We start from the raw sequence: 21021 nt of genomic DNA on the forward strand, positions 1-21021 counted from the left end.
GGAGCCAGGAGCCAGGAGCTTCATCCAGGTCTCCCATGTGTGTGGTAGGGGCCCAAACACTTGAGCCATCTTCCAGTTGCCTTTCCCAGGCCATCAGCATGGAGCTGAACCGAACGTGGAGCCCCCAGGGCACCCAGATGGGCACTGCTTGCGTCGCAGGAGGTGGCTTTACCTGCTATGACACAATGCCAGCCCCTGGAGTAATCCTCTTAAAACTCAGATAACACTTCTCTTCTGCTTACAGGGCTGCTAGGCCTCTGCAATTCATGCAGTCTAAAAGCTAGAGGCCTTAAAACAACCGCAGGCCCCAGATAATCTAGCTCTCTATTCCTTCCCTGACCCCATTCCCTGGCCACTCTTCCCTCACTCGCTCCTTGCCAGCCACAAGTCAGGGAGCATGCCTGCCTTGGAGCCTTGGAGTAAGCTGTGAAAGCCACCCACAAGATAGCCAAGTGCCCCAGGCCTTCTCCTTCAAGCCTTTGCCGGAGAATTTAACACATAATTGCATTGTTCCTTATCACTAAGCCCTAGACTCCCAACCTCCTGCCCTAATAATTCTCTTTTCCATATCATTTTTCCATATCACATCCAGGCATGACATGTATCCATACTAATACTAAAAACTTAATTAATAATGCCTGTCTCCCACATTGGAATGTAAGCTCAAGGACAGGAAAAAATGGTTACTTTGTTCCCCAAGTGTCACAAGCTGCAAGAAGAGTATCTGGTCTATGGTTAGTGCCCAATTGTTTGAATGAATGAGTGTTATTTGCCTATCCAATAGCCTTTCCCCTCACCTCTTCTTTACTAAGAAAACCTCCATTTTGAAGAAAAGAGGACAGCATCTCTAGAGAATGAATTCCAGCCTCCTTGTCCATAACTGGTCTCGAGGTATGCACGTGGCTCCACTTTTGGAAATGTGCTTCACTTCCAAGACCCTTTCTCAGTTGGGATGGAGGCATGCGACTTGGGAAGGCAAATACGATGGCAGTGCAAGTGGATTACGTGAGTGAGCCACGGCAGGCGTTCTGGAATCCTGGTTGAAGGGATCCAATTCTGATGCATGAGCGATGGTAGGATTTTGGTGTCATTGCTGCTGTAAGGTAGGTGGCAGTCTCTGGCATGTTTCACCTGTTGCAGCCCTGTCCTGTGTTGTTCTTGGGCGTTGTCGCTAGTGGCGTCATTCCTAATTGCATTGTTTCTGAGTAGAAGGACTATTTTCAAATGACTCTCAAAAAAAAAATTGTAGGAACTATTTATTGTTCTTTAATATATTATTTCCTCGTAAATTAACCAGCGTGGATTTGGACATCTGCAGCTAAAAATGCCAGTGATTCAGACTTTTTTCCTTTCTCTACCTACCTATTTTTCCTCTGTGAACTCTGTCCAGATATGTAGCAGCGTCTTGGAGCCATGAGGCGACGTGCTGTGGAGAAGATTTAGACTCCTATCAGTGCCATCAAGGAAACCATCAAGTCCTCAAATTAGTGTTGGGACTCATTGACTTCAGACTTCTTGCAACGTCATAGTCAGTTCACAATTAGCATATTGTCTGATAATTCTAGCTGAACCCATACTGTTACAAGTTGTATATAGTTCTTCAGCCCCATGAAAGATCTTCTTGCGCTTTGAAAAAAAAAGCTTACAAGTCATATTTCCAAAAAGAGAAAAGTTTTCACAATATTTTTCTTTATATATATATATAATTTTATTTATTTTGAAAGATAGAGTTACAGAGAGAGGTAGAGACAGAGAGAGAGGCCTTCCATCTGCTGGTTCATTCCCCAGATGGCCACAACAGCCAGAGCTGCGCCAATCCAAAGCCAGGAGCCAGGAGTCTCTTCCGGGTCTCCCACGTGGGTGCAGGGGCCCAAGCACTTGGGCCATCTTCTACTGCTTTCCCAGGCCATAGCAGAGAGCTGGATCGGAAGAGGAGCAGTGGGGACTAGAACCAGCGCTCATATGGGATGCCAGCACTTCAGGCCAGGGCTTTAACCCACTGTGCCATAGTGCTGGCCCCCCACAATATTTTTCAAAAAGGAGTCCTCTGCATAGTCTGTTCTGATTTTGTCCTTTGCCATAGCTATGTCACAGTGGAGCTCTCTGAAGGCGTTGTGTCCAGAGGCTGCCAGTGATAGTCCACCAGCCCATCATACAGCTCCTCACTGGGGCTCAGTGAGCTCCTGGCTGGCCTCTGTCACAGCTAGCTGCAGCGTGGAGTCCTACAGGGCATCATCTCCAACTTCTTCTTTGTCTGCACAGCGCTCTGAATGTAGCCAAACTAGGAGTGACTAGTGCATTTCTTCTGGGCATAGTCCCAGTGGGTACAGTAGTTCTGGTTCAGCTGCTGATGCAGGTTGTAGCCTAACTGTACATGGGACTATATTGCATTGGCTCTACACAGCTCGCTTAGGATGGCCACGCTCAACTGCACAGATGTAGACCCCAGTCCTACTGCTTCCTGGTATTGGTCAGTGCTCTTGTCTATTCAAATCCATTTGTGAACTTCACAAAACCATAACCCTTAGACACCTATCTAGTCTAAAACCAATGTTTTTTTTAAAGATTTTTTTATTTGCTTACTTGAGAGGTAGGATTACAGACAGACAGAAAAGTCTTCTGTCTGCTGATGGTCTTCTATCCAGATGGCTGGAGCTAGGCTGATCTAAAGCCAGGAGCTTCTTTTGGGTCTGCCCTGTGAGATCTGCAGCCCAAGCACTTGGGCCATCTTCTACTGCTTTCCCAGGCCGTAGCAGGGAGCTGGATTGGAAGAAGAGCAGCTGGAACATGAACCAGCACCCATATGGGATGCTGGCCTGCAGGCAGAGGTTTAGCCCACTATGCCACAGCGCCGGACCCTCTAAAACCACTTACCTCCTCTACAAGACTGAGGAAGAGTTTGTACAACATTCCGCCATCAACGTCTGGGGTCAAGACTCCCATTACTCAGGGTTGTTATCTGGCAGTTTCCCTTAACTGGCATAATTCATGTTTTTAAAAATTTTTTAAAAATTGTTTATTTATTTAAAAAGCAGAAATAGAAAGAGAAGGAGATAGAGAGAATGATCTTCCATCCACTGGTTCATTCCCCAAATGGCTACAATGGCTGGGGTTGGGCCAGGCCAAAGGCAGGAGCTTCTTCCAGGTCTCCCAAATGAGTACAGGGGCCTAAGCATTTGGGCCATCATCCACTGCCCTCCCAGACACAATAGCAGGGAGCTGGATTGGAAGTGAAACAGCCAGGACTTGAACCAGCATCCATACAAGATGCAGGCAATGCAGGTGGAGACTTAACCTTCTATGCCACAGCACCAGCCTCCATAATTCAGTTTAAAACATTTTGCAAGCATAGCAAAAAAAAAAAAAAAAAAAAAAAAAAAAAAAAAAAAAAAACACCTGGAAAGGCTTTTTCATTGTTTTTATGTAAACATTTCTCTGCTGTGGCCAAATCTGCAAACTACAGTGGAATCATCTCCAATAATCAGGCTGACTGCCATTGCCACACCAAGCCCAGGTGAGGATCAGTCCATGCAGGGCAGACGGTGCCAGAGCTTGCACCTCCTTCTTGTTTTGTTTCTAATTATGATAAAGAACTCCTACACATGTCATGGATGATGAGAATGGAACACAAAGAGAGTTGGGGTTTTCTACTGGATTGGATTAAAAGGTCTTGACATTTCTGTTGATAGCTTGGAATAAGAGGGGAGAGAACTGGGAGGGAATGAGAGATGTGTGGAGGTTCCACAGAGGAAAGAAGGTGGCCCTCCTGCCTCATTTGTAGGAAACTGGAACAGCATCACTCCCTCCATAACAAGAGAAAGCTAAGTTAGTCAAAAAAATTATTAGTTTTCTTGAACCCAGCTGAGGTCACACAGAGAAACCCATTAATCTAAAATCTAAGAAATGACTGGATCTTCTGATGTGAACAAATAGGCAGGAAGCTAGCTAGATGTGGTGAGCTGGAACTCCTAATCCCTACTATCTCTTTAACTGGAGATTTGACGTGCCCACCTTCCCAGGATGCACTTGGCACACTTGGGACCAGGACTCTTGCTAAGACTCCAACCTTATTTGCATATCCAATTGAGGTACCACCCTCTTCCTCATAAAAGGAGGTAGAAGGCAGGAGGGAGCCCTCTTAGAAGTACTGCAGGGTTTTCCTCTCTCTGCCACGGACTTCAGTTAGAGGTACTGCTCCTGTTTGTCTTTCCACAACAAACATACTCAGATGTACCATTCTGTTTTCCTCTTTCCATTGCCAGCCTGTCTTAGTCTCAGACGGAGCTTCCCAGTTATAGGTAATGTTTTCAGATTATCTCTTTCTTTCTCATTCAAAGGCAACTCTTTACCCACTGATGTTCCCCAGCTTGGAGCAGTCCATATTAGCACATGAATGTACATTTATTCTCTCACTGCCAAATAAACTCTGTTTTTATTTGCACATAATACTAACCTCAATTTAGTATGTCTATCTCTATAGGAGGTGAGAGTCTAGATTAAAAATTAACATATTTATTGCCCACAATACTTCCACAGGGATGGGATGTTACCAGAGACACTGGATGTCATACATGCAGGAATGATGACTTCAGCTAAAGCATTTAATGAACTGCTAAATGCCAAGTGTGACTCCCTGGATTCCACACATATGCACACACTCTTCACAAACCTCTCCTCTATGCCAGGTATGCAGGAGAAAGATTAACGGCAAGGAGACTTGAGCAAGTCCTCATTTGGTGGTGGATGTTTAGAGAAAAGGAGTGGCTGCCACAGTAGGAAAAACACAAACCCTGCCTGGACCCATCTCCCCTATGGAAAAAAGCCCTAGGCTATTGGGTAAGTAGAAAAAACCTTGTCATTCCTGTATAGAAATGAAAACTCACTGTGAGTGCAGGAAGAGTGGAGACAAATCCTGCCCCAGAATGGTTTTCTGGGCTTGGCTATTAGAGATCTTCTCTCACTGGGGTTGGTCTTCTGTCTCTTCTCTTCATGATGCCAGGGAGAGAGAGAGAGAGAGAGAGAGAGAGAGAGAGAGAGAGAGAGACTGTGAGTTAGAGGAGAAACAGGAGCACCATAAAAAAAAATCTTGACCCTCAAGAATGAGAATGGTTTTGTCCAAGGAAACAAACAACAATCATTGACTGTTGAGGAAGGGACAAAAGCATAAAGAGCAAACCACTGCTACATACAGGCGCACAAAGAAGATACAAGCTAAAAGGGTAAGAGAGAACAGAGAACCCCTCCAGCCACACAGTCTGTACACTCAGCACAAGATAACGCTAAAGGGATTTAAAGGTGGTGGTCTACTAAAGGAAACCACAGCCACAATCAAATCCAACCCAGCTCAAATTGTGATTAGATTGACTCAATCCAGTTGAAGAAGTATGCTTATTGTCGGGTATAAATTCAACCTAACTCAGTCTTTCCTGTTCTATGCATTATATCCATATACAATAAAAAATTACATGGGGCCGGCGCTGTGGCACAGCCGGGTTAACACCCTGGCCTGAGTGCTGGCATCCCATATGGGAGCCGGTTAGAAACCGGCTGCTTCACTTCCAATCTAACTCTCTGCTATGGCCTGGGAAAGCAGTAGAAGATGGCTCAAGTCCTTGGGCCCCTGCACCCACATGGGAGACCCAGAAGAAGCTCCTGACTCCTGGCTTCGGATTGGTGGGGCTCTGTCCGTTGTGGCCAATTGGGGAGTGAGCAATCGGATGGAAGACCTCTCTCTCTCTCTCTCTCTCTCTCTCTCTCTCTCTCTCTGCCTCTCCTCTCTCTGTGTAACTCTGACTTTCAAATAAATAAATAAATCTTTAAAAATAAAAAAAAAAGTTACAAAGGGAAAAAATCAAAATCAAGAGAAAACAAACTGCAAGACAAAATAATCGACAAAAACAGACTCAGGTTAGACAGAATGTCAAACAAGCAATTTAAAGTAACTGATATTAATATGGTGAAGTATCTTCTAGTATCTTAAAAAAAAGACTAAGGAAGAAAATTGTGTGATCATTTCAATAGCTTCAGATAAAATAAATGCTGACAAGATTCAACATCTATTCTTGTTAGGTCTTTGCTACCGACAAACATAGGGGAGCTTCCTCAATAGGATGACAGATATCTACTTAAAAATTTACAGCTAAAATCATACTCAGTATAGACTGACTGAATACTTTCCCTCTAAGATCAAGGATAAGGCAAGGATATTTGCTTTCATTGCCCTATCTGAGGTTCTAGCCAGTACAACAAAGCAAGAAAAAAATGGCAAGCAGATTAGAAAGGAAGAAATAACGCTGTCTGTTATTATCCACCTATAACACTCCTAAAAAGTCTCCAAACATGTATTGGAAATAATGAGTGAGTTTTTCAAGCTTATATAGTCAATATACAAAAAAAAAAACAATTTTATTTCTATAAACTAGCAATGACATTGAAAATTGGTAGCCAAGTTGCAGGAAAGAGTATCAACATGAGTATGCAAAAATCAATTTTATTTCTATGTAACAAAAATGAACAATGGAAATTGAATTTTTAATGAACCATTTACAATAGCATTAAAAGCATGAAATAGACATGAATCTAACAAAATGTATGTGAAATACTTATATACTGTAAACAGCAAATATTTCTTTAAAAGTGCTTTTTTTAAACTTTTATTTAATAAATATAAATTTCCAAAGTACAGCTTATGGATTACAATGGCTTTTCCTCTCCCATAACTTCCCTCCCACCCACAACCCTCCCCTCTCCTGCTCCCTCTCCCAATTCCATTAAAAGTACTTCTCTTTTTTTTTTTTTTTTTTTTTGACAGGCAGGGTGGACAGTGAGAGAGAGAGACAGAAAGGTCTTCCTTTGCCGTTGGTTCACCCTCCAATGGCCACCACGGCCTGCGCGCTGCGGCCGGCGCACCACGCTGATCCGAAGGCAGGAGCCAGGTGCTTCTCCTGGTCTCCCATGGGGTGCAGGGCCCAAGCACTTGGGCCATCCTCCACTGCACTCCCTGACCACAGCAGAGAGCTGGCCTGGAAGAGGGGCAACCGGGACAGAATCCGGCGCCCCAACTGGGACTAGAACCTGTTGTGCTGGCGCCACAAGACGGAGGATTAGCCTGTTGAGCCGTGGCGCCGGCCAAAAGTACTTCCTAAAAAGCTCTGACAATATCAAGTGCTCAACTGGGAGTTTCATGCATTGCTGCTGGAAATGCAATATGGCACAGCTGCTTTTAAAACCTCTTTGTCGGGGGGCCGGCACCATGGTACAGTGGGTTAATCCTCCACCTGCAGCATCCCATATGGGCCCCAATTCTAGTCCCAGCCACTGCTCTTCCAATCCAGCTCTCGGCTGGATTCAACAAAACCAACCACTGTTACGTGCAACAAAATGAATGAGTCTCAGATTATGCCAACTAAACAAAGCTACATACAGTATGATTCCTTTTCTAACTCCATTTCTATGACATTCTCAAAAGGGCAAAAACAGAGATGAGAAGTGGATCAGTGGTGGCCAAGGGTTGGGGGAGAGGTGAGTGGGAGAAAGGAGCACAGGTAATTCTGGGGTGAGAGTGATGGGAATGCTCCAGAACTTGACCCTGGTGATAGTTAGCATTGGTCAAATTGTGTAAAACTACTGTTCATATGTACATATTTACCATGTATAGATTAGACCTCAATATAGCCAACTCGAAAAAGAGAAAGGGGGGGGTGCTGTGGCGTAGTGGGTAAAGCCTCCACCTGCAGTGCCGGCATCCCCCATGGGCACTGGTTTGCGTCCTGACTGCTCCACTTCTGGTCCAGCTCTCTGCTGTGGCCTGGGAAAGCAGTAGAAGATGGCCCAAGTCCTTGGGCCCCTGCACCCCTGTGGGAGACCCAGAAGAAGCTCCTGGCATTGGATCAGCTCAGCTTTAGCCGTATTGTGGCCATCTGGGGAGTGAACCAGCAGATGAAAGATCTCTTTCTCTCTCTGTCTCTCTGTGTCTGTCTCTCTCTCTCTGCCTCTCCTTCTCTCTCTTTCTTTCAAGTAAATAAATAAATCTTTAAAAAGGAGATTGGAAATTCCCTGTGATGAAGGGCCTAAGGAAGTTTGAGAGAGTAGTATCTGAATTGCATTTCCAATCTCAAACCTCACCCCTTAAGAAAAAGTCTTTTGGGCCCAGCCTTGTGGCATAGTGGGTAAAGCTACCGCCTGTGACCCCAGCATCCCATGTGGGCTACAATTTATGTCCCAGCTGCTCCATTTCCCATCCAGCTCTCTGCTAGTTGCCTGGGAAAAGCAGCATAAGATGGACAAAGTACTTGGGCCCCTGCACCCATGTGGGAGACCCAGATGAAACTCCTGGCTTAGCCTTGGCCATTGTGGCCACTTGGAGAGTGAACTAGAAGACGGAAGACCTCTCTCTCTGTCTCTGCTTCTCTATCTGTAACTCTTTCAAAGGGATAAATAAATCTTAAAAACAAAAAGAAAAGAAAAAGAAAAATCTTTTGTTCCAAACAGCATAGTGGGAATTTCAGGAACAGAATAAAATGGAATGTGGCAGCCTTGGCTACATCCTACTCAGCTAAAACTGTGATGTCAAGGGAGAATGACAGAAGCCATGGAACACCAAGGTTCAGGTTAGTGGGGTCCAAGTTGGTATAGCCAAGGGACATTAGAGAAGTGGACTGGTTTGGACGGACATCAAAGCAAAATAAGACAAACTCCTCCTTTCTCCAAATCTACCCAAGAAGATATACTGTAAATGAACATGCATGGACGCATGGATTATAATTCTCAAAAACAATCCAGAATTTCAAATGTTTTCCTATACTGCATCTGATCAAGTTATATAAAATTAACCTTTCACAAAAGTATAAATACACTCCTGATTCAAGAATTTGCTCGTTGTTTTTCTGTCTCGTAGATTATCACCACCACACAAAGTCAACATTTGTTCCACATAAAGTATCAAAATCCATCTTTTGGCCAGTGCTGCAGCTCACTAGGCTAATCCTCCGCCTGCGGTGCCAGCACCCTGGGTTCTAGTCCCGGTTGGGGTGCCAGTTCTAGTCCCGGCTGCTCCTCTTCCAGTCCAGCTCTCTGCTGTGGCCCGGCAAGGCAGTGGAGGATGGCCCAAGTGCTTGGGCCCTGCACCTGCATGGGAGACCAGGAGGAAGCACCTGGCTCCTGGCTTCAGATCGGCACAGTGCCAGCCATAGCAGCCATTTGTGGGGTGAACCAACAGAAGGAAGACCTTTCTCTCTGTCTCTCACTATCTAACTCAGCCTGTCACACACACAGACACAAAATCCATCTTTGAATGGCTCACCAGCAAGTATGATGTCAATGCTGTTTACTCAGTTTATGAAAAATGAATATATTTTCGCTGTGCCTTTTTAAACAATAATGACACTCAGACAGTTCTAATGCTGCTCTTTAGCAGCACTTTCTTACAAAATAAAATATTTTCAGGATTTTATTTTATTTAGATCAACTTTTCATAAATAATTATCCTAAGGATAACTAATTCTACTCTAAGCACAGAGAGATAGAGCGAGCTAGCGAGCTTGGTGACGTCAGAGCGGAAGATGTGAGCTCAGCGGTATTTCCACTTGGTGTTCCCAATGCCCATCTCTCTGTTAAACACTCTCAAGAAGCTCCCAGCAAGGAAGCTCGTTCGATTCTGTTCTCGTATTCTGTGAAAGCCATGCGGTCTGGGACTAGGCATATTTTGCTCCTTGCCCAGCACAGCACCTGAGACAAGAAGGTATTCTAACATTTTTGAATGAAGCCAGTATTCCTCACTCTTTGACCAGAGAATTTTTTTCTTTTGCCGTAATGTCAGCGTAACAGCCTACATATCAGTATATTCAAGAATTGCTGAATTAGCTGTTTTTAAAAAACGTAAAAATCAACGCACAATTTAAAAGAAAATTTGCAGTGCCCAGAATGAAGACATTTTTATAAACAGGCACTTGATGTCTTACTTGTCACCTCTAGTCACTTCCTTCCTGCACTGCCTAGGGTTGAGCTGGAGTGTGGTAAATCTGTTTTCAGATTATTTTTCTATCATCAGTAAGTTCACTCAAATCATATTCTGACTTTTGCTGTAGCCATTTCATGTTTTTAAATGACAAGGGAAAACACAATAAAGTGAGAAGCAACAAAGTACACATTTTAGAAGGGTTCAAAAAGTTCAGTTAATCATAGTCCTTTTGAGATTAACTTTCACAATTTATTTAGTCCCAGAGGCTCTGGGAATAGGAACTGTCAAAGTGGATTAAGGAAGCCAGTCTTCAGCTCTGCGGATCAATTGGACAACAAGGATCTCAGAAGTCTTGCAGTGCAGCTCAGTTTTTAGGGGATGGCGAGGAGAGGGAGGGGTGCAAAGGCTCAGGAAAGACTTTGGGTGATGGAGTGGGGCAAGCCAGGTATATGCATAACTCCCAGCTTCCCCCAGCCCCTGGCTATCTGTGGGGAGCAACTCGGACTAGACTAAGTTACTGGAATTAAGACTTATTCTATGCATCTGCTCTCCCACAATATGGCGCTGGGAGAAGAGGAAACAGCTTCTACACAGCTGCCTCTCACCAACTTGACAAGCTGCAGGAGCTGCTCCTGATTGGAGGAGAGCAGCGTACTTGGCGTGTGGGTAGCAGAGCACGGATTGGTGGAAGAGGACTATAAAGGAGGAGAGAGACAACATGCACCAGGAACACCTGAGGAACATCTGAGCAGCCCCCGAGAGAGCCGGCCGGTGGTGTGCCGCTCCCCCGCAGAAGTGGGGAAAGTGGCAGGGGGGCCCGCCCCTCCACGGAGGTGGAGGGACAGCAGCCAACCCGGGAAGAACCAGCAGCAAACCCGGGAAGGGCCGAGCAGACAAAAGAACAGCGCAGGGTCCTGTGTCGTTCCTCCGCGAAGAGGGGGAGCGACATAATGGTGCCGTGACTCGGATAGGAAACCTAGGAGGGAAGAAGCGGGAAAAAGCGGGAAAATACCGGAGAGAGAGACTAGCAAAGAGCCTAGGGAAAAGCCGGACGGAAAAAGTGCCAGAAGAAGTTAGGATTGAAAGCAAAAGTGAAAGCTGGAAGAAACATAGACTCAGATACGGACTATGGCGGGGAAGCTGGGAGAAATCTCTAAGGTTGAAAGCGAAAGTGAAACCTAGAAGAAACTTAGACTCAGATACGGACTGTGGGGAGAAGCCAGGAGAAATGAGAGGGGAATATTGTTGGAAGAAAAGTTAGGAAACATACCGGGTAGAGAAAAATGTTAGGGAAAATGAAGCCGCAGGGGCAGGCTGAGGCGGAAACGTAAGCTAGGTTGGAATTCGTCAAGTCAGCCCGGGGAACAAAAGGCGAAAAGTTAAAACCAGAGGCGGAGACATAAGCTAGGTTGGAATCCGTCAGATTAGTCCGGGGAGCAAAAGACGGGAAGCCAAACCGGGAGCGGAGACGTAAGCTATAGGTTGCATTTCGTCAGGTTAGCCCGGGGAACTTAGACTGAAAACTAAACCAACCGATGGCGGAAACGTGAGCTAGGCTGTGTGATTCGCGGAAGCTGCCATGTGCAGAGAGAGCGCGCGGGGCATGAACGGGGAGAGCGCACAAGGCGCGAATAGATAGGAAGTGCAGGGCTGGCGCGGAGGCCGTGGTGCGGGCGCGAAGGGCGCAGAGACTGCGAAGCGTGCGCGAAGCCAGGAAGCCGCGCAGAGCCAGGAAGCCACTGCAGGGTGAGGCGCCGATAAGCAGCCTCAGGGTGGGCGCCAGGAAGCCGCGGGGATAAGAGAAACAGAAGTATAGAAGTAAAATGAGAGAAATAGGAATGCTGGCAGATAGAAGTAAAATAAGAGAAATAGGAATGCCCGGAGATAGAGAAATAAAGAAAAATAAGGCCTCCCCACAACACGGCAATGAGAGGGCTTGGATTCAGTCTGCCTGATTAGGCGATAAGCACCAGCAGGCAGTTCCACCGGAGTATGAGCTGCAGGTCACCGAAGATAGGCACGAATCAACATCAATAAGTCTCCCCACAATACGGCAATGAGAAGGCTTGGATTCGGTTTGCCTGATTGGTAGGGCTTGTAAGCACCTGCAGGCGGTTCTAGCAGAGCAGAGCATGCGCTGCAGGGCACCGAACACAGGCACGCATCAGTGCCTAAAAACCTCCTCACAACATGGCGAAGAGAGGACCCGGATTTGGTTTGCCTGATTGGTAGGGCTTGTAAGCACCTGTGGGCAACTCTAGCAAGCAGAGCAGAGTGTGTGCCGCGGGGCACCGAAGACAGGCGCGTATCAACGCCAAAAAATAAAAAGAAAGGGGGATCTGTGGGGAGCAACTCAGACTAGACTGTTACTCGAATTAAGACTTATTCTATGCATCTGCTCTCCCACAATATGGCGCTGGGAGAGGAGGAAACAGCTTCTACACAGCTGCCTCCAGTTCAACCAATAAACAGCAGGACCTGCTCCTGATTGGAGGAGAGCAGCGTACTCGGCGTGTGGGTAGCAGAGCACGGATTGGTGGAAGAGGACTATAAAGGAGGAGAGAGACAACATGCACCAGGAACATCTATCTGAAGGAACACCTGAGCAGCCCCCGAGAGAGCCAGCCGGCGGTGTGCCGCTCCCCCCGTGGAAGTGGGGAAAGTGGCAGGGGGGCCCGCCCTTCCACGGAGGTGGAAGGGTCGGTAGCCAACCCGGGAAGAACCAGCAGCAAACCCGGGGAGCACAGGACCCTGCGCTGTTCTTTCGTCTGCTCGGCCCTTCCCGGGTTTGCTGCTGGTTCTTCCCGGGTTGGCTACTATCCCTTCCACCTCCGTGGAAGGGCAGTTCCCCCTGGCCACATTCCCCACTTCCGCAGGGGAGCGGCACACCGCCGGCCGGTTCTCTCGGGGGCTGCACAGGTGTTCCTTCAGCTAGATGTTCCCCTTAGATGTTCCTTGTGCATGCCGTCTCTCTCCTCCTTTATAGTCCTCCTCCGCCAATCCCAACTCGGCTGCCCACACTGCCGAGTACGCTGCTCTCCTCCAATCAGGAGTAGGTCCTACAGTTTATTGGTTGAACTGGAGGCAGCTGCGTAGAAGCTGTTTTCTCCTCTCCCAGCGCCATATTGTGGGAGAGCAGATGCATAGAATAAGTCTTAATTCGAGTAACAGTCTAGTCTGAGTTGCTCCCCACAGATCCCCCTTTCTTTTTATTTTTTGGCGTTGATACGCGCCTGTCTTCGGTGCCCCGTGGCACACACTCTGCTCTGCTTGCTAGAGTTGCCACAGGTTCTTACAAGTCCTATCAATCAGGCAAACCGAATCCGGGTCCTCTCTTCGCCATGTTGTGAGGAGGTTTTTAGGCGCTGATGCGTGCCTGTGTTCGGTGACCTGCGGCTCATACTCTGGTCGAGCCGCCTGCTGGTGCTTACCGCCTTAATCAGGCAGACCGAATCCAAGCTCTCTCATTGCCATGTTGTAGGGTGACTTATTGGTGTTGATTCGTGCCTATCTTCGGTGACCTGCAGCTCATACTCTGGTTGAGCTGCCTGCTGGTGCTTATCGCCCTAATCAGGCAGACCGAATCCAAGCTTTCTCATTATTGTGTTGTGGGGAGGCCTTATTGATGTTAATTCGTGCCTGTCTTCGGTGACCTGCGGCGCATAAGCTGCTAGCCACCCGCAGGTGCTCATCGCCTCACTTAATCAGGCAGACCGAATCCAAGCTTTCTCATTGCCATGTTGAGGGGAGGCCTTTCTATTTCTCTCTTTCTCTATCTCCGGGCATTCCTATTTCTCCCATTTTACTTCTATCTTCCAGCATTCCTATTTCTCTCATTTTACTTCTAAACTTCTGTTTCTCTTATCCCTGCGGCTTCCCAGCGGCGCTCGCCCCGAGGCTGCTTCTCGGCACCTCGCCCCGCGGCAGCTTCACGGCTCTGCGCGGCTTCCCGGCGCCTCGCCCCACCGGCGGGTTCCCGGCTCTGCGCGCACACTCCGCGGTCTCCATGCACTTCGCGCCCGCACCACGGCCTCACGCCAGCCCCGCGTTCCCTATCTATTCACGCCCCGTGCTCTCTCTGCACGCGGCGGCTTCCGCGAATGTTTCCGCCACCACCGGCATTCAGTCCAAGTTCCCCGGACTAACCTGGCGAATTTCAACCTGGCGGCCCACGTCTCTGCCTCTGGTTCCAGATCTTGGCCTCTTGCTCCCCGGGGTGACTTGAAGAATTCCAAGGTGGCTTATATCTCCGCCTCGGCCTGCACTCGTGGCTTCATCCTCCCTAACATTTTTCTCTACCCGGTATGTTTCCTTAAGTTTTCTTCCAACAATATTCCTCTCATTTCTCCTGGCTTCTCCCCACAGTCCGTATCCGAGTCCAAGCCTCCTCCAGGTTTCACTTTCGCTTTCAGTCTCCTAGCTTCCCCGCCATAGTCCGCATCCGAGTCTATGAAAGCTTTCACTTTCGCTTTCAATCCTAACTTCTTTCCCACAGTCCATATCCGAGTCTCTGCCTAGGCTTTCAATAGCTTCTTCCGGCACCTAGGCTCTTTGCTAGTCTCTCTCTCCAGTATTTTCCTGCTTCTTCCCTCCTAAGTTTCCTATCCGTCCTAGGTTTCCTATCCGTCCTAGGTTTCCTAACCGAGTCACGGCACCATTATGTCGCTCCCCCTCTTCGTGGAGGAACGACACAGAACCCTGCGCTGTTCTTTCGTCTGCTCGGCCCTCCCCGGGTTTGCTGCTAGTTCTTCCCGGGTTGGCTACTATCCCTTCCACCTCCGTGGAAGGGCAGTTCCCCCTGGCCACATTCCCCACTTCCGCAGGGGAGCGGCACACCGCCGGCCGGTTCTCTCGGGGGCTGCACAGGTGTTCCTTCAGCTAGATGTTCCCCTTAGATGTTCCTTGTGCATGCCGTCTCTCTCCTCCTTTATAGTCCTCCTCCGCCAATCCCAACTCGGCTGCCCACACGCCGAGTACGCTGCTCTCCTCCAATCAGGAGTAGGTCCTACAGTTTATTGGTTGAACTGGAGGCAGCTGCGTAGAAGCTGTTTTCTCCTCTCCCAGCGCCATATTGTGGGAGAGCAGATGCATAGAATAAGTCTTAATTCCAGTAACTCAGTCTAGTCCGGGTTGCTCCCCACAGGGAGCGACAGCTATCCTTTGCTATCAGAGTTGGGAATACTCTTTCTTTACCGAGGGGTCTCACAGGGAGATGCTGGCCACATGTTCTTGCTTGCACATGCGGAGAGAAACTGCTGGTTTCATCCTTTGCCATGTCGGTTTCACGGTCGTGGATTGCCAAATGCAAGGAGAGGCCCATGAATTGAACAGCCCCAGCTCAGCATTCCTGGAAACCCAGTGTGAGTTTCTCACTCAGGATTCAGTCAAGGGAGAAGAATCACTGTGTGTGCTTCAGGAAAAAAGGACTTCTTGTAGGAATGAGACCTTGCACAATAGGAGAGGAGCCGAGCGTGCGACAATGGGAAGGGCGGGGCAGAGGATGAGGCGTCACTGACCGGTCACACAAAGGACTTACTCACGTTCCAGTGACTGAAGTGGGGCAAGAGGAGAGCTGCGTGAGAAGCTGCTGGAACTTCCGGGAGCCTACGGCAGGGCAGCTAGCTCTGGCCTCACAGGTGCTCTTGGTCAGCGGAAGGCTGGTGCAGAGCGGAGCGAGGATGGGTTGCGTTCATCCACCACCACATCTAACCCCAAAAAGACCTTCAGGAAGCAAGGGCCATGGCCTCTCTTCACCTTTCCAATCTCACGCAAGCTCTGCTTCATGCAACCGGAAACTGACTCCTGTGAGGAAGGGGATTTGGGAGAGCAAGCTTCTTGGCTCGGACGGGTTGACAGCACAGCACTCCACAGTCTGTGCACTTGGCAGGCTGGAAACGTGAAGTATACAGGAAGGCCTCTGGCCAACATGGCCCGCCCAGCTCGAGCGCCACACAGCACCACAGCCCCTCTGCTCGCCGGTCTCCGGCTCCTGTTTCTCCAGATGGCACTGAAGATACTGGCTCCGTGCAATGTCACCGATGACCGGAAAATTGCCAGGCCTCCAAGGGAAGATCAGCAATGTCATTCACTCAGACCACCAAATGACCCACGGAGGCATCCCTGTAGCTCCCATAGTGAAGCCCTGGATCAGAGATACCATTTACAGCCTTGATTAGCAAATCAGGCAACCTCAACTCAATTACTTGGTTTCCCTGCCTCAGTTTCCCTGTTTCTAATTTGAGAAGATGGAGACGACCCTTAGAAAGGCGCTTGCTAGCTCGAGCATTCCATGATTCTACATCTGTGGAAACAGCGGACTTGCCTCTCCAGACAAACCATTTCACGCAGAGCATGAAAACCTGCCAAACGAAACCGCCAGCGAGTGGAAAAGAAAAGGCAGCAGTCGTCGTCTCATTAGCAGCCCCAGATTCCGCTACCTCAGCTGGAGGCTGTTTAGTCACCTTCAGTAATAACCTCCACTCCCAGCTTCAAACTGCTGCCCCGGCTTAGCCCGAAGCCTGTGGTTATGAGTCACAAAGTCTTAGAGCCTGGAACTGAGACGAGACCATGGAAGGCAATTTGCTTTCCATAGCTGGCTGCCTAAGAATCGGTTTCTTCCCCAAAGAGAAAATAGTATTTCTGGTTTATGAACTCTTACGTAGTATTTCCTAATAAACTCATGACTCTAGGAATGAATTCCTAATCCTCCAATTGGAAAAACCTAGACTTGGGGTTTTAGGTGTTATTATCAATTGTTGGACCCACAGCTCCTTCACGGGACGTTAGGTCATGGCCATCGCAGTGCTGAGCAGAATACAATCATTGATACAATCTGGTGAGTCTAATGAGGCTATTTGTCCTGGTGGCATTTTCCCTTTGCTGAATTTAAAGGCATCCATTCAAAACCAGGCTTTGCAAAGTCAGCAAACTTCCGGAGCCATGCTTCCCACAGCCCCACTCCCGCCCCAATAAACTCACCTTATCACCTTGCTGAGCTTCTAGTACATATCTGTGTAGCACTATGCATCTACGTGTCAATAAAGATGCACTGACAGCCCTCTCCCTACTGCTCCTCTATGAGACATCAGGAGGGAGGTGGGACCAGCCCTGTGTTAGAGTCCCACACCCAGGCTGGCCTACGCTATCTAATTTCACAGTCTGAGGGCAAGCAGGGAATGCAATCTTCAGACTGCACTAAAGGGCTTTGGAAGGAATCCAAGGCTGGGTGGAAATGGAAATTCAAGTGGTGTCTTCTGCACAGCAAACACAATGGGCCCTAGGGAGAGGGGGACCGGCTGCCCGGAAGGTGTCACCACCAGAAGTTGGCCAAGGGAGACACAGGGTGAGGCTGAGAGTGGGAGTGTGATCCTGGGAATCCAAAATGAGTACATGGGAGGTTAGAACTATAGCAAAACATGAGGGAGGTGGCCAAAAAGCAGTGGGAAGACCATACAGAAGAGTACATGATTTAAAGATAAAGCAAGAGGCTGTGTGGTTGATGTCCTTGTTTGAAGCCTGGGACACGCTGTGTCTTCTAAAATACCCACGGGAAGGGGAGAGGGCTGGGGAGGTTTCTCCAGAGGACCCATTTCCCTTCCAGCTTCCCAGGGGAGGGAGCATTGTGCTGATCTCAGAGGTTACATTAGAGCGGGTTAGTGACACCACACAGGCTGTGGAGTCTGGGCACAGGTCTGTGCCGAGCATTGCTCTGTACCAGGTAGCATTCTAGTGCCTAAAGCAGACAGAAATCCCTTCTCCCTGCGGCCTGTCTTCTTGTGGAGGAGAGGGGAGTAATAGCCACATCATGAAGTTGTCATGAGGATAAAGGAGCAAACACGTGCCAAGTGCATCAAACAGGCACGTGACAAACGCTCAGCCAGTGCTGCCTACTGTCATCCTTAGGTGGGCAAGAAAGGTGAGGGCATTCCAGGCAAGTCTCGAAATGGCAAGAAGCTGCCTACAAGAACCTTGGTGGGTGCCTGGAGAATGTTGTTTTGGGAGCAACAGTTCCCCAAGTATCCACCCACCTCCTATATATCGCGAGTGGCAGCAGGGCCCAGGCCCTGGTTTTGAATCTCAGTTACTCACTAACCTGCTTCATATGTGAGAAGTAAATGGACTTCTCCTTGCCTCCTTTCCTTGCCTGTGTAGACAACGGGATCTACTTCTTGAAGTCTAAGGGAGGATTGAGCAAGTTAACACCTGCTCAGCTCTTACAACCCTGATGTCGTATTTCAGGATTTAATTAATCCAAGCTGTGTCTATGGAAATAAACAGAAACTATACAAACAATAACCTAAGGTTTATTCAGAGCAGCATATGAGTTACCTAGGCCTAGGAGAACAAGCCCAGTGACAGCAAATGAGTCTTGGGAAGTATTCCAAAGTAGTCAAGTTCTAATCAGAATTTGTGTTACAAATTTGACTTTACATCGGTTTGGCCTGGAAAAGTAAGCTGTACTTAAGCAGGGGCAAATTTCTCACTGGTTGGCCATTACTTTCTTTCTTTCCTCTTTCTTTTTTTATTTTAAGATTTATTTATTTGGGCTGGCTCTGTGGTGTAGCAGGTAAAGCCGCTGTTTACAAAGCCAGCATCCCATATAGGCACCAGTGAGACCCTGATGCTGCACTTCTGATCCAGCTCCCTGCTAATATGCCTGGGAAGGCAGTGGGAAATGGCTCCAGTGCTTGGGCCTCTGCACCCGCATGGGAGACCTGTATGAAACTCCTAGCTCCTGGCTTTGCCCTGGCCCAGCGCTGGATATTGTGGCCATTTGGGAGTGAACGAGTGGATGGAAGTTCACTCTCTCTCTGCCTCTTCCTCTCTCTGTAACTCTGGGTTTCAAAAAAATAATTTTTAAAGATTAACTTATTTATTTGACAGGCAGAATTAGAACTAGAGGCGGGGGCAGATAGAGAGAGAGGTTTTCTATCCACTGATTTTTCCCCAGTATGTCCGCAATGGCCAGGGCTGGGCCAGGCCTAAGCCAGGAGCCAGGAACAACTTCTGGGTCTATGTGAGTGCAGAGGCCCGAGCACTCAAGCCATCCTCCACTGCCTTCCCAGGTGCATTAGCAGGGAGCTGGGTTGGAAGTGGAGCAGCACCCATTTTGGATGGCCCAAGCTTTGACTTTGAATTACTGTTACTGTTCCTCTCCTCGCAGGCACAACGTCAGCCCCAGCGATCACTTTCTTTAAAATGTGATTGGCGGCTCTCAGTTCTTAGAAGCCTGCTTGGGTGTCAGGTGTACTCTCTATAAATTCTCCCATTGAGCTTGGCTGGCAGGCTTACCGCTACTCGCTGCCTCAGTCTGCATTCTTTCTTGCGTGAAGACGAGACCTCGGAGCGGCTGATCCCGGTGACACTAGGCACAAGACCGGAGGTAAGCTCCGAGCAACCTTGTTCCGAGGACTGCTACTTTCAGCCTTTCTCGTGGACACGGACGCTTGCCCGCTTTGTCACCCCAGCCACCTCGGCCCCTCCCTGCTCGGGCTCTTTCAGCCAAAGCCTGCTTGCCACACTCCTGCAGAGGAGTGTCCCTCATAAGGCCAAGGCAACTTCCCCTCTCTCACACCTCTGCCTGGCCCTCTCGGCCCTCGTGCCCTGCTGACCAGCGCAGGGTCTGTTCACGGCCCCTCTCCTTTGCCTTACGTGTCGGGGACTGGAGGAAATGTCCCCTCTGTTTGGCAGCCAAGGCCCAGCACCTGGCCTCAGTCGGCTCTCCCTGCTGCAGGGGCCAATACGCCCTGTTCCCTCTATGTCCTTGGCCGCCATGTTGAGAACGTGGTTCACGTTAAACTGCTGTGTTTAACCACGGCCAGACCCTTGCATGGGTCCCAACTCCTGTGTTTTTCTAGACCAGCAAGAGCAGGCCTCTTGGCCCCTTCTGATCCAAAGGGTTCCCATTTTCTTGTTTGCTAAACTATGGCAGTTTCTCTGCCCACCTCTTTACGATCCTTCTGTTCTGCAGTCGCGGCCAATATTTGCCTTGTGAAACTTGCTAAACCCAGAGCTCCCCAGTCCTTGCCTCCCTCCATCGCAGGTCCTGAGGCCTGAAAGGATGAAAGTCTGAAACTCTGCTGTTCTTTCTAAAATGTTGTAAATTGCTGAGTTCTTGCGAATATTCGCTTTAACTATTTTATCATCCAAGTGTAATACTCTGAAAATATTTGTCATTACATTTATGGAGCTATGTCTTTTTGCGAAGCGTGGTTTGTTTTATACTTAAATGTTTTTGGGCTTCAAGATGTTGGTGTCATGTGCCAATCGTTTTTTTTTTTTTTTTTTTTTTTTTTTTGACAGGCAGAGTGGACAGTGAGAGAGAGAGACAGAGAGAAAGGTCTTCCTTTGCCGTTGGTTCACCCTCCAATGGCCGCCGCGGCCGGCGCGCTGCGGCCGGCGCACCGCGCTGATCCGATGGCAGGAGCCAGGAGCCAGGTGCTTTTCCTGGTCTCCCATGGGGTGCAGGGCCCAAGCACCTGGGCCATCCTCCACTGCACTCCCTGGCCACAGCAGAGGGCTGGCCTGGAAGAGGGGCAACCGGGACAGAATCCGGCGCCCCGACCGGGACTAGAACCCGGTGTGCCGGCGCCGCTAGGCGGAGGATTAGCCTATTGAGCCGCGGCGCCGGCCCTGTGCCAATCGTTTTAATCAAGGTTTTTCTGTGCTGTTGTAGCTGATCTGTTTGCATCTTCAGGAAGGTTTTATGTGTTTTTCTGTTACCGTTATTGAGCCTTGGTTATTTAGGAGAACTGAGTCTTAAAGGAGTTAACATTATCTGCCCATTCCTGATGATTGAATGATTACCTTAATTCTGACTAGATACGGCCCACAGCTTTGGTTAAAGTTCTCAGGTTAAATGTATATTATCAGTCTATTTTTATTTTGACCACGTGTTTTGAACCTCTGATAATGCCTTAGATTTAGAATTATAAATTGTGCCTTCTGACTCTGGGGTTTCCACTTGGATCCCTGGAACTCTCGAAGAATGAGACACTCAATAATTTGATGAGGTAGTAGTTGTTTGAGTTAAATTATGCAAAATCCATTGTAAGGTTATAAAA

General features: G+C 48.4%; 1 protein-coding gene across 11 annotated transcripts in view; it reads left to right on the top strand.

Annotated features, from left to right (window-relative positions):
• LOC149127332 (uncharacterized) overlaps window positions 1–21021 on the top strand; it is a 304837-nt gene that overhangs the window by 197494 nt on the left and 86322 nt on the right. For 4 of the 11 annotated variants that reach the window (XR_016232000.1, XR_016231999.1, XR_016232005.1 and 1 more), the window contains exon 3: window positions 4686–4836. The exons of 4 other annotated variants lie outside the window; for them this stretch is intronic. The gene's annotated coding sequence lies outside the window, so the exon portion shown is untranslated. Of the gene's footprint in view, window positions 1–4685; window positions 4837–19010; window positions 19341–21021 lie in introns of those variants that run through there. 3 more of the 11 variants (XR_016232009.1, XR_016232013.1, XR_016232002.1) reach the window with 3 other exon arrangements.

The sequence above is a fragment of the Oryctolagus cuniculus genome, chromosome 3, assembly GCF_051225735.1.
Source record: "Oryctolagus cuniculus isolate XC-2025 breed Fujian yellow rabbit chromosome 3, ASM5122573v1, whole genome shotgun sequence".
NCBI classification, from domain to species: domain Eukaryota; kingdom Metazoa; phylum Chordata; class Mammalia; order Lagomorpha; family Leporidae; genus Oryctolagus; species Oryctolagus cuniculus.